Source organism: Oryctolagus cuniculus, chromosome 7 (genome assembly GCF_051225735.1).
Source record: "Oryctolagus cuniculus isolate XC-2025 breed Fujian yellow rabbit chromosome 7, ASM5122573v1, whole genome shotgun sequence".
In the NCBI taxonomy this organism is placed as follows: Eukaryota; Metazoa; Chordata; class Mammalia; order Lagomorpha; family Leporidae; genus Oryctolagus; species Oryctolagus cuniculus.
The window spans coordinates 114,827,757-114,841,536 of record NC_142873.1 but is presented as its reverse complement, the minus strand read 5'-3'; the positions used below and the strand labels follow the sequence as shown (position 1 = coordinate 114,841,536).

At 49.0% G+C, this 13,780-nt stretch overlaps 1 long non-coding RNA gene across 2 annotated transcripts; it reads left to right on the top strand.

Annotated features, from left to right (window-relative positions):
* Positions 1–3,044: 3,044 nt before the first annotated feature.
* On the top strand, positions 3,045–11,737 carry LOC149125696 (uncharacterized). Of its 2 annotated transcripts, XR_016237336.1 has the most exons (3): positions 3,045–3,203; positions 10,163–10,253; positions 11,493–11,737. It is a non-coding gene; the product is annotated as an uncharacterized LOC149125696 (long non-coding RNA). The 2 variants fall into 2 exon arrangements; XR_016237335.1 differs by lacking the exon at positions 3,045–3,203 and having other exon boundaries at positions 9,857–10,253.
* Positions 11,738–13,780: the final 2,043 nt, after the last annotated feature.

Sequence of the window (13,780 nt, the reverse complement as noted above, 5' to 3'; positions counted from 1 at the left end):
AGAGAGAAAAGGATAAAGAGAGAGAGAGAGAGAGAGAGAGAGAGAGAGAGAAAGAGTGTCTTCCATCCTCTGGTTCACTCCCCAGTTGGCCTCAACGGCCGGAGTTGTGCCGATCTGAAGCCAGGAGCCAGGAGCTTCTTCCGGGTCTCCCACATAGGTGCAGGGGCCCAAGGACTTGGGCTATCTTCTACTGCTTTCCCAGACACATTAGCAGAGAGCTGGATCAGAAGTGGAGCAGTTGGGACTCGAACCAGTGCCCATATGGGATGCTGGCACTGCAGGCGGCTTAACCAGCTACGCTGCAGCACCAGCCCCGAAAATAAGTATCTTCACTTGTTTCTTTCTACCTCTTTCCCCTCTCTGTGAGATCTCCAAACTGCATCAGAAATGTAACACCCTCCTCCCCTAGAGCTCCCCATCTTTGTAAGTGTGGGCTTCATTCTTCCAGGTACTCAGCCCCGAAGTCATCATTGGCTCTTCCTGCTCACACCCCACCTTGAAGGCCAAAGGTAAATCCTGAAGCTCTCCCCAAGAAACAGGTGCAGAATCCGATGCTTCTGGTCTCTTCGGGCCACACTCTTCCTGGAGCCGCCCTCCTTTCTGCCCTGGGTTATGGCACAGTCTCCTGACTGGCCTCCCTATGTCCATCCTTGTTTCTCTTCAGGCTGTTGCTCCTATGGCAGGCAGAAGGAGAGATCACCGAACAAGCCGAGTGGCATTATGGTTGCTTCTTTGCCCAAAGTCGTCTGGTGGCTCCTCTCTTAGGGTGAAATCCAACATCCACTCTACCCCGTAGCACCTTCCCAAACTGCACTGCGCGCTTCCTCTTGGCTTCATCTCCTGCAGATATCCCTAGTCCCCCACTGTGCTCCAGCCACACTGGCCTTCTAGCTGCTCCACACTTGCCAAAGCGCTCCCACTTCGTCACCTGCTGCCTTGCTCTTCCTCCTGCCTGGACACTTGTTCCCCATGGCATGCCCGTGGCTGGCTCCTGGCTTCTCTTGGGTCTCCTTGGAAAAGCCCTCCCAAATGACTATTTAAATAGTATCCCACATCTCTATTTTCTCCATTACATTTTTTTTCTTCCCACAGTGCTTACTGCATCCTGGGACAGTATGTGGGGACGGTATGTGTGTGTGCACGTGTGTTTGTTAATAGGCTGTTCAGTCCTCCGCCGCTTAAGCTCCTTAATGCAAATTGTGTTGTTGGACAATGTTGACATGTAGCAGCTACCTAAGAAGTACATAGCAAGGGAATCAGTTGGGAAATGCTCACTGGCATCCCAGCTGACCTCTGATTTGCCCTGTGACCTGGGCAAGCCACTCTACCTTTGTGTCTCCCACCTTCACCCCAGAGTGGAAACAGCCGTTCTCATCCTTCGGGGTTCAGCAGGTGGTGAGAACAGCCACTGAGGTGTGGGTTGTGAGAGCCTGTTGTGATGCAAATGGTAGGTGAGAAGGTCTTAACATGTTTGTGGGAAAATGGAATTGGAAGTTTATTTTGACGCAAAGAAGTTTCAAAATCTGCGCAGTTATTTCATAGTACAGGATTTCCATGAACTTTCTGGAGACTCCTTGTTTATGGCTTCAAAAGCTTTTCCCACCGCCCTCCCAATTATTGTCAACACCACTTTCCATGAATTTTTGAAGTAACCTAGTATAAACTTAGTAAAAGATCATTTCCTCCGTAGTTATGCCCATATTGGCGTACTTATCTTGATTACAGAAAGCATGTCATGAAAGCACATGGGCCCTTGTTCACCTTTGAACTCTTTGGGGTAACAGAATTTGAAAAGAAAGGAAATAGGGGCCGGCGCTATGGTGCAGCAGGTTAACGCCCTGGCCTGAAGTGCCGGCATCCCATATAGGTGCCGGTTCTAGTCCCGGCTGCTCCGCTTCCTGTCCGGCTCTCTGCTGTGGCCTGGGAAAGCAGTAGAAGATGGCCCAAGTCCCTGGGCCCCTGCACCCACATGGGAGATCCGGAAGAAGCTCCTGGCTCCTGGCTTCGGATCAGCGCATCTCTGGCTGTTGCAGCCAATTGGGGAGTGAACCAATGGATGGAAGACCTCTCTCTCTCTGTATGTAACTCTGACTTTCAGATAAATAAATAAATCTTGATAAAAAAAGAGTAAATAAACTTTTGTTTTGCACCATGCATTGGGCCCCTGGGTATGGGCCAACCTAGTGTTCAACAGAGCTCTGCCTGGCAGGCTATGCCAGCTCCTTGAAGGCAGCGGGCGGCTGTCTCCGGCTTTGTCATCCTCGCATGGTGCTCAGAGTCGGCATCACCAGGGGCTCACTGACTTGGGCTCAAGTGAAATTTTTGCTGTGATTTTGCTCAGGGATAGTAAGTGACTTCACAAAGGTTACACAGGCATAGGTGGTGTTCCTGGCCCCTGTCCTGGGCCAGAGAGCCAGTGTGCCACCTCGCAAAAGCTCAGAGACCCAAGCAGGTGCTCGTTTTGGTTTCTGTCTCTTACAACGTGTCATGGGTTGCCGTTACAGTCTGTGTGCATATATATTTCATCAAAGTTGTGTGCAGCCAGCGTAACAGCCTCTCTTTAATGGACTTTGACAGGATCTGGAAGCATCCCCAGTTCAAGGAGAGGGAGAGAGCGAGGAGAAAACTGTCTCCCCATCAGGCTCCACTTTGCAGCACTCCTGGTGGCGATGTGCACCGTCAAGAGTTTCACATTGGCCACCAGCGTTGCTAGGGAAACAGAGCAACAAATATGTGGAGGCTGGGAACACCTTCCCACCCGAAAGCCTAGTCAAGAATGTTTGGGACAAGTCCCCCACCCTTAAGGCTGCTGTTGTTGTAGCTGAATGCAGCCATTGTGACCAGCCTCCTGGCCCGCCACCAGGCTTCAAAGACATGACTCGGCCCAGATCTTTCTAAATAGTGTGTGTGTTTTAGCTGTGCACAAGAAGTGGGGGAAGTTCAACACAACTCTAAGAAAATTGGCCAGCTGGTGGCTGATTGGTAAGACAAAAATGATGCTTGGTCTGCCTTTGCAAGTACCATTCGGGAGATCCTGGCCAGGTTGCTGAGGGAATGATGCAAGATGCCACTCGCTGAGCAGGGCCTGCGTGGGGAGCTGTTCTTAGGAGGTCTTTGCAGCAGCGTGGCTGGATAAGTCTGGGCCAGCACTCCCCTCCTACAAATAAGAAAATGGAAGTGACCTGGTCGCTTCAGGTCATCGGGTGAGCACATGGTGGGGCTGAGGCTGGGTTGTCTGGTGGCTGTGAGGACCACTGGTATTAGTGTCAGGTTCTGGCATTTCGGTGGGACAATGGCTGGCAACTTGTCAAAGCTTCTCACCTTGCACTATGCCGAGTCGATCATGACAGAAAAAGAATACAGAGAAATAGGGGAAATTAGGCCCTAACTGGAGTTCACTTTTGTTGTTGTTGTTCCTGGGGACTTGATATGCTTACTTATCACTGCAGGGCAGGCATTGTGCGATTTTACCAAAATGCAAACGCCCATGGCTTCCCATCTGGCTCCAGTTCTGTTTGAGAGAAAGGAGGCAGAAAAGAAATTTGACTTCACAGCAGGTGTTACTTTGAGGGTTAGAAAGGTACCATTGTCTCCTCTGCAATAAACTGCCTGTTTTTCACCTGCTGTCAAATTGTAAGCTCACGTACCATTAAAACACTGGGTCATTACTTCATTAATTTAGACAGTCTTTATTAAATGCCTACTGAGGGTCAAGCACTGGGCTGAGCTCTGGGAATAGAGGAATGAATCATATTTGGTTAGCAAGTATTTATTGAGTGTCTGCTCTGTGCTAGGTGCTATGTGAGGCCTTGGGGATGCCATTCTTTCTGTCTCCTTGAAAGCATTGCTATGGATAAGTCAAGTACACAGACACTCATCACAGAAAGGAGTCTTTCTTCATTTGCAGGGATAGGGTGCAAGGGCACCATCCAGCAGGGGCACTTAAATGAGTCTCATCTGCCTTGTCCAACTCGGGGGGCACGTGTGGCCATTGACCACATGAAATGAGACTGATTTATTGGAGATGTGTCATAAATGTAAACACAAACTGAATTTCAAAGGTTTAGTCTGAAACATAGAAAGTAAAATATCTCAGATAGTCACTTGAATTGATTGTATGTTGATATGATAAGATGTTGGAGATAGTATGGGGTCGGCGCCGTGGCTCACTTGGTTAATCCTCCGCTTGCGTCGCCAGCATCCCATATGGGCGCCACGTTCTAGTCCTGGTTGCTCCTCTTCCACTCCAGCTCTCTGCTGTGGCCTGGGAGGGCAGTGGAGGATGGCCCAGGTGCTTGGGCCCCTGGACCCACATGGGAGACCCGGAGGCAGTGCCTGGCTCCTGGCTTCGGATTGGCGCAGTGCTGGCCATGGCGGCCATCTGGGGAGTGAACCAATGGAAGGAAGACCTTTCTCTCTGTCTCTCTCTCTGTCTATAACTCTATCTGTCAAATAAAAAAAAAGATGTTAGAGATAGTGTGTCAAATGAAATATATTATCAAAATTAATTTTTCATGTTTCTCATATAGGTCACCCACAAACCCTGTGAGGTCAATGTCATTCTTCCCACCATTTAACTGATAGAATGGGCTTATAGTGGTAAAGTGCCTTGCCCAAGGTCACATTACTGAAGATGGGCAATTCATCTGCCCTGGATCACAGAACTGAAACTTTGCTCTGAGAAAGCCCCTAATGATTTGGTTTAGAAACTGGGCGTTTCCTGAGCAGTTAGATGTCTTCCTTCAATGTGTCTTAATATTCTCTACAGAGGGCCCAAGAGGATGCCCCAAACCTGAGACATGAATCCGTTTTGGAGATCAGGGCAGATCAATTGTGAAAGCAAAATACTCAGAGAAAGGCTGATTGTCCCCAGATAGCTGCTCTCCCCATCTGTCGTCACAGTAGGACCCCTAAGTCTGAGCTGGGCCTGTGGCCGCTGGACACGAAGTCTGCCTTGACTGGCCTCCGTTACAACTGGGTGTGGCCATGTTGCCATGTTCTGCTCCCTGAGATGTAAGCGGAAATGAAGTGTGAAACATCTGGGATGTGTTCTGAAGTGCAGGGGCCATTCCTTTTATCTCACTCTTCCTTCTCCTTGCTTGGAGAGGAGTGCAAACCACGTGCTGAGGGTGGCAGAGCAACAGGTCAGGAGGTGCCTGGGCCTCTGCCCCTGCAGAGCGTTTTTCAGCCCAGATCCACCTGCCTCTGGGCCTGTGTTGTATGAGAGGGACTTAAACCTCATGGAACAGTGGGGTTTTTGTCATATGCAGCTGACCATACTACAATGCTACCGTGTATAAAAGTTTTCTGCAAACACTCATATGTCAGAAGTGAGACATACGAGGAACAGTCTGGAGACAGCAAATCTCAAGTCTGAATTCTTCTCAGGATGGTTATTCAAAAATTTGCCCATATCTGCATCCTTAATAAGCTAATTTTATTTTGAAAAATAAATGCATGAAAGTAAAAAAAAAAGTAACACTGGAATACAAAGTATTAGATGATGAAGAGGAAGTCTCCTTCAAACCCCGTGTCCTCCAAACACCTCCTTTGCTCCCTCCTCAAAGGGCGTGTCTTGCGTGTTCTGAAAGCATTCTCAGCATAAACCAGCACGTATGTAGATTTCTTTTCCAGACTAAGATCACATGATACAAACTCTTTGACATTTCCAAAAACTGTAATGATACAGCTTTGAGATGAGTCTAGGTAGATGTACCTGCATTGTTTTCCTCAGGGATCTTGTCAAGTCACTTAGCCTCCTCGTGCCTCTGGTGGTTCTTCTACAAAATGAGTCTAACAGTACTTAAAGGCGTATGTGCATGTGTGTGCAGGTGTCCAAGTGTGTCCATGTGTGGCCATGTGTGGCCATCTGTGCTGGTGTGGGGCCAGCACACAGTAATGCTCAATAACTCTGGCTCTCTTGCTCTTGCCTTCTGTCTCACACCCAGATCTCTGTCAGACACTTCAGAGAGTTTGCGCCTTGTAGCATGGAGTAGATGAGTCCCATAGGAAAATACAACACTCAAGAAAATAAACTCCCCAAGGAGTTCAGAGAGCATGCTAAGTGAGAACCAAGTCCTGCAGCAACTATGGGCTCAGAAACAACTGGCCTTTGACTCTCATAACATGAGTGAGTGTGGACAAGTTAGCTCCCCTCCCCTCCCCTCTACTCCCCCCTCCTCTCCTTCTCTTCCTTCTCCTTCCCCCTCCCACATTGTTTTTTGTTAAGATTTATTCATTTTATTTGACAAGCAGAGTTACAGAGGGAAGCACACACACACACACACACACAGATAGCTTCCATCTGCCAGTTCATTCCCCAAATGGCTGCAACTGCCAGGGCTGGGCCAGGCTGAAGCCAGGAGCCTGGATCTCCATCTGGGTCTCCCACGTGGGTACAGGGCCCAAGGACTTGGGCCATCTTCTGCTGCTTTCCCAGGCACATTAGCAGGGAGCTGGAGTGAAAGTGAAGCAGCGGGGACTCCAAGCAACACCCATATGGGATGCCAGGCAACAGCTGAAGGCAACAGCTGAAGGCAACAGCTCAACCTGCTGCACCAGGATGCTGGCCCCTTTTTCTTGTTTGTCCATTGTATCTTTGGTTGCTGAAGAAAAAAAATTCAAATTTGGTATCCTCTCCAGGATCACACATTATATTTAATTATTATGTTGCTTTCTACATTTGATTTTATGTTTCAGATTTTTGATTAGCATGTATATGTTTATGGGGTGCAGTGTGCTATTTCAATACATGCGTACAGCCTGTTTTGATCAGATCAAAGTAATTGGCATTTCCATTTCTTTATCATTACTTTGCGTTTGGAGCCTTTCAGTGGCTCTCTTGTAGGTCTTGATAAACAGATCAACGTGTCATTGTGAACAAGAGTCACCTCACACTGCTAAGGAGCACTAGAATTTATTCCATCTCCCTAACTGTGCTTTGCACCTATTGTCCCATCTCCTCCGTCCACCAGCCTGCTCACTGCCAGTAGTCACTAAACCCATGTTCAGATGGCTTTTTGTTTTAGCTTCCACGTATGAAAGAGAACATGCTGTATTTGTCTTTCTTTAACATCTGGGTCTCACTTTCCAAAGGTCTAAAATGGGGATAATGATTTGTTTTCCTGTAAGATTTCTGGAAATATCAAATTAAATGAAGTCGTACTGATTACAATGACAGGCACAAAATAAATGGCCAATAAACATAACTAGTATTATTCAATGGAACAGAGGAGATCAAGGATGACTTCTTGAATAAGGTGGCTTTCAGTTGCAGATCTGGAGGATCCATAAGCAAGGCACGTAAGAGGAAAGGAAATGCATTGGCCAGGTCAAGGAGAAGGAAAGTAAATGGCACGTCTGAAGGATTCTAACACACACACTGGGCTGAAGTGAGAGAGCCCAGCAGCATAGAGAGGAAGAGGCTGGGTAGGCAGGTTGACGCTCAATCACAAAGACCTTGAATGCTGGCCTGGGAGATTTGGTTTCAACTTTATTTTCCAGGTACTAGGGCGGTATTAAAGATTTTTCTGAACGTAAGCACATCATACTCATAATGTGTGACTATGGCAAGTTACTTAAATTCTGTAGCATGAAGATTATGGGGCTGGTGTTGTGGTGTAATGGTTAAGCTGCCACCTGCAACGCTGGCATCCTGTATGGACACCCAGTCGAGACTCAGCTGCTCCACTGCCAATCCAGCTCCCTGCTAATGCGTCTGGGAAGGCAGCGGAAGATGGTTCAAGTCCTTGAGCCGCTGAACCCATGTGGGAGAAGCTCCTGGCTCTTGGTTTCACCCTGGCCCAGCCCTGGCTATTGCAGCCATTTGGGGAATGAACCAGCAGGTGGAAGATCTCTCTCTCTCTCTCTCTCACTCTGCCTTTCAGGTAAATAAAGTGAGTATTAAAAAAAAGTTATCTAGTGGAGGCTGGGAGCCAATCAAGACGATAAAGGACAACTGGGGGCAATAATTAGGGCACTGATGCTAGGAGTGGAGATGCAAGATGCCTGTGAGTTAGAACTGAGCAGGCACCATGACTGGGTAGGTGTTGTCCTTTGGACAGTCCCATGGTGGTGGGGGTGGATCCTTGTACCCACCCCATCTCCCTCCTTGCACTCCCAGCAGTGATTTCCCAGGCTGTGTACTTGGCTGGCCTGAGGGCTCCTGGCACACCTGTCCAACGGGACAGCTCTGCTCTCTACGCACGTCTGAAGTTCACTCCCCCCATGACTCAGTGTGAGAAGCTGATGGATGCTTCAGTGACCTGCAAGGAAGGGTGAGTCCCTTCCACTAGTGCGGTGTCATTCTGCCAAGCCAGAGTGACCTGCATTGTGGAATCCAGCAGAGAGGTCACCACAACTGGTCTGAAGAGTCTGGCTTCCCGCTGGCTGCCAGTTCAACTCGAAGAACTCTGTACAGTCGTTTCTCCATCTCTAAAATGGGCACACTTGTCTCAGCTCCAAAGGGATCAAATACAAGAAATTCTCCCACTAGTTTACCCAGCGTTGGCTGGACACCTGTTCCATGCTCACGTGCTGGAGACAGAGGGCGGGTGAGAGCTGGGCTATTCCTTGAGAGGGCCAAGTTCCAATGATGAAGGAGAGACGCACATAGCAGCACCAGTATAGAACTGAACTTTCCAGCATACATTTCAAATTCAGAAGCTTACTTGAGACATCTCATGTGAGGCAGTCACCCATTGACAGATGAGGAAACTGAGGACCCACCTGGCAACCAACCTGGTGTTTAGCAACCTTTTAGATGTAATTCTTTTTTTTTTTTTTTTTTTTTTTTTTTGACAGGCAGAGTGGATAGTGAGAGAGAGAGACAGAGAGAAAGGTCTTCCTTTGCCGTTGGTTCACCCTCCAATGGCCGCCGCGGCTGGCGCGCTGCGGCCGGCGCACCGCACTGATCCGATGGCAGGAGCCAGGTACTTATCCTGGTCTCCCATGGGGTGCAGGGCCCAAGGACTTGGGCCATCCTCCACTGCACTCCTTGGCCACAGCAGAGAGCTGGCCTGGAAGGGGGGCAACCGGGACAGAATCCGGTGCCCCGACTGGGACTAGAACCCGGTGTGCCAGCGCCGCAAGGCGGAGGATTAGCCTAGTGAGCCGCGGCGCCGGCCTAGATGTAATTCTATGATGGAACTTAGCACTCTCTAATTAGGGTAAAGATTTTTTTAAAAGAAAGATTTATTTGTTTTATTTGAAAGAGTTAGAGAGAGAAAGAGAGAGAGAGAGAGAGAGAGAGAGAGAGAGATCTTCCATCTACTGGTTTACTCCCCAGATGGCCACAGCAGCCAGTGCTGTACCAGGCCGAAGGCAGGGGCCGGGAGCTTCATCTGGGTCTTCCACGTGTGTGTCAGGAGCCGAAACACTTGAGCCATGTTCTGCTGCTTTTCCCAGGTGCATTAGCAGGAGCTGGATTGGAAGTGGAGCAGCCAGGACACAAACTGGCACCCATATGGGATGCCGGCACCGCAAGTGGTGACTTTACCTGCTATACCATAATGCCAGTCCTGAGGCACAAATGTTCATTTCCCTTGCTAAGCCTTAAACTCCCTAGGGGCATGTCTAGCTTGGTAGCTAGAAACAGAGGCCTGTTGGGCACAGGGAGTGGTAAGGAGAATGGGGCTGGAAGTCACGGTGCACCTGCCCTGGGCCAGGCCTCACTGGCACTTCACCTTTGTTATCAGTTAATCTACTGCAAACCTTGGCATGGTGGGCGGCATTATCTCTGTTTTGTAGGAAAAGTGCCAAAGGTTGAGATAAGCTGTGGGATTTGCCCAATGTCACATTGTGAGTAACCTGAGAAGCTTTGAATTCAGAGGTGGCCCAGGAGATGGTGTGTGTCTGTGTGTGTGTACGCGTGTGTGTTGGGAGCGGGGGAGGAGAGCCCCACGGTAGCCACACGCAGCTCCAGAGCACAGTGCCTACAAAGCACTTAGCTGGGCCTCCAAAGCGTCTTCATGCACCACAGCCTCGCCTGTGCTCCTTGTGGGGCACAGGGGGCCGCACAGCCTCTTGGTGGATACTTGCTGCAGGCCTGCCTGAGCAGAACAGAGGCAGGAAGAAACCATGGCCAGGGCTCACCCCCACTGCGAGGCCTGGGCATTGAGCTGTGCCTTCTACGCATGCGCTCTCTCTTCATCCTTTTCCCCAGCACCCGGAAGTAAATGCTTTGACGGCCCCGGTTTTACAGAATGAAATGGGAGCTTCACGACAGTGGGACTTGGCCTAAAGTCGCAAAGCTGGTAAGTGACTTTGCATCTCGAACTTTCTGGCTGCAAGCCCTGGGCTGCCAACCACCCCTTGAGGATGAGTGCCGGTGTGAAGCCACCGGCTCGGCTGCTCCCGGGGAAGGCTCTGGGAGAGAGCTCTCTGTCTGCGGCTCTCCCCAAGTGGGTCGGGACCCATTTCCCAGCCTCCCACTGGACTGGCTGTCTTCCGGGACTTCGAAGACCTACATGTAGAAGGTGTGGGGCACCCCAAAGCTGCAGACGCCCCAGGAACTCCCTCTGGAATCCCAACATAGTGGGACTGAGGGGAGCCTGAAGGAGCAGGCAAAGACAACGGGCAGGAAGTTGGGAGGGGAGAGAGTGGTGCATCGGCTGTGTGGATGGGGCTGCCGAGAGAGCTGCCGTCGGTCGGATCATGAGGAGCATGATGTGTCAAGTAATTCAGGTGACATCGCTCTTCCTCCGTGGGAGGTTGACTGTGTCCACATCTTCAGATTGTCACAGTCAAGCCGGAACTTGTTCAAAAGAGCAAAGGAGAGGATGTCGCCATCCCCCGAGGGTGGAAGTACCTGTGTTTCCTGCAGGAAAGTGCTGAGGGGAGTGGGAGCATGCGCCCTGGGTGTTTCAGAAGATTCCCTGTGGAGAGGAGGTCGATTTCTTCTGTCTGATCCCAAGGGGAAAATGGAACTCAAGCCAGGAATTAATAGAAAGCTGGATTTAGACTCGAACAGAGTAAGGCCTTTGTACTGATTAAAAAGATGGTCAAAGAAGGAATAAAGCAAAAAACTCAGTGCATTTCCTCTCTCTCTTCTGCCAGGAACCTAATCCTCTGAGCCAGGCTTTCCTTGTCTGGGAGACGCAGGTGGCGGCCGGGGAAGCAAGGCAGAGACGAAGTTCTGCACGTGGCCCTGGGCCTCGTTGCTGCTAGGATTTGGATCTCAGCGAAAGAGGGTGGTGCTGACTTTAACTTCACAATGCCTCATTTTCCTCATCTGTACTTCAAAATCTCTCACATGAGACATTTAAAATGAGCTCCTAGCTTTTGGCTTTGGCCTGGTCCAGTCCTGGCTCTTACAGGCATTTGGGAGTAAACCAAGGAATGGAAATTCTCAGTCTCTGAGTCTCAAATAAAAACTTTTTATAAAGTAGAATCAGGGGGCTGGCACGTGAGGTAGTGGGCTAGGCCTCTGCCCGTGGTGCTGGCATCCCAGATGGGTGCTGGTTCGAGTCCTGGCTGTTCCTCTTCTGTTTCAGCTCCCTGCTAAGGCCTGGGAAAATAGTGGAAGATGGCCCAAGTGCTTAGGCCCCTGCACCCACATGGGAGACCCAGAAGAAGCTCCTGGCTCCTGGTTTCAACTCAGCCCAGTTTGGGCCATTGTGGTCATTTGGGGAGTGAACCAGCAGATGGAAGACCTGTCTCCTTCTCCTTCTTTCTGTCTGTAACTCTACCTCTCAAATAAAAAGAAGCTTACTTTGGTGCAGGCTTTTTCCATAGTACACATTTTCCATGAACTTTCTGAAGACTCCTCACATATGTGAAGCACTGAGCACCTTACGTGGCACGCAGTGGAGTGCTCACTCCAGTTCATCACCGTCATCCGCTCCGTAGGTACGTGACTGTCCCAGTATCTAGAAGATCAGGTGTTCTGAGAATGTTTCCCCTTTTTCTCCTCCATTTCCTCCCCTTCATTTTGGAAACTTCCCGGGTAACTGTGCGATTGCAGGTGCTTCTGTTATCCAGGCATCTGGAGAATGTTTCCAAACAATCCATCTTTGCACGCAGACCCAAAGGCAGCTACCTGCCTCCGTCTAAATGGCCTCCTAGTGAGGAAAGGGGCAGAGCGCAGAGAAAGGCAACCGCTTTCCTCCCTGTTCCTCGCCGTGTTCATCACAGAGGATGCAGTGTTTCTGCCTGATACCTCGTTCTCCCTGACCTGTGCGATGCACGGGCAGAACACACAGTTGTGGCAACTGAGGCTCGGGGCTCCAGTTCCTGACCGAAAGCCAGTGCCATCTGAGTGGGTGAGAGGACTTGAACCCAAGGATTTCTCACTCTGAGCAAAGTACTTGCATGAGGCCTCGTCTAGCCTCTTCCTCCCTTCCTCCACGCATCCTCACAACTGCAACCTGGGATTCTGCTTGGGGAAGCATGAGAAGAGCTCTCAGCCAGTCTCCAAATCTCAGAGTTAAATGCTTGCTGTGGTAAGAGGCCTCAGGAGGAGCCAGGGGAGCCAGGGGCCACAGGTGTCCCTGCCATGAGCTGCAGTCCTTGGAGCTGGAGACTGCACTTGGACCAGGTCTGTGTTCAGAGTGAGATCCAGAATCAATGTCAGGCGCCCGGGGCTCCCACCTGCATTGCCCAGCAGGATTTTCTGTGATAATTCTGTACCTGCATTATCCAATGTAGGAGCCACTAGCCATACTTAGCACTTGAAATTAAAATATAGTTTATCTGACGGAGACAGCATTTTTTTTTAATTTTAAATATTTTAATTATGCATATAGTACAACTTGCCTTTTCATTTTTTTTTAACTTTTATTTAATGCATATAGATTTCCAAAGTACGACTTATGGATTACAATGGCTTCCCCCCCATACCGTCCCTCCCACCCACAACCCTCCCCTTTCCCACTCCCTCTCCCCTTCCATTCACATCAAGATTCATTTTCGATTATCTTAATATACAGAAGATCAGCTTAGTATATATTAAGTATGGATTTCAACAGTTTGCTCCCACACAGAAACATAAAGTGAAAAATAATAGATGATTTTTTTAAATGATGATGAAATCAGAGCAGACCTATTGTCATGTTTAATCCCAGTGAGAGTCAAGTTGGGAATTGATAATTTCTTTTTTTTTTTTTTTTTTTTTTTATAGAGGATCAGTTTGGTATGCATTAAGTAAGGATTTTAACAGTTTGCACCCCCATAGAAACACAAAGTGAAATATACTGTTTGAGTACTCGTTATAGCATTAAATCTCAATGTACAGCACATTAAGGATAGAGATCCCACATGAGGAGTAAGTGCACAGTGACTCCTGTTGTTGACTTTACCAATTGACACTCCTGTCGATGGCATCAGTAATCTCCCTATGCTCCAGTCATGAGTTTCCAAGGCTATGGAAGCCCTCTGAGTTCTCCGACTCTTATCTTGTTTAGACAAGGTCATAGTCAAAGTGGAGGTTCTCTCCTCCCTTCAGAGAAAGGTACCTCCTTCTTTGATGACCTGTTCTTTCCACTGGGATCTCACTCGCAGAGATCTTTTGCCAGAGTGTCTTGGCTTTCCATGCCTGAAATACTCTCATGGGAGACAGCATTTTTAAAATCATTTATTTGGATTTTATCTGAAAGGCAAAAAAAAAAAAAAAAAAAAAAAAAAAAAAAAAAGAGAGAGAGAGAGAGAAAGAGGCTAAGAGACAAATAGAGAGAACTTCCATCTTCCATCTCCTGGTTTACCCCTACCCCCACCTCCCAAATGCCCTCAACAGCCAGGATTTGGTCAGGCTGAAGCCTGAAGCTAGGAATTCAATCTGGGTCTC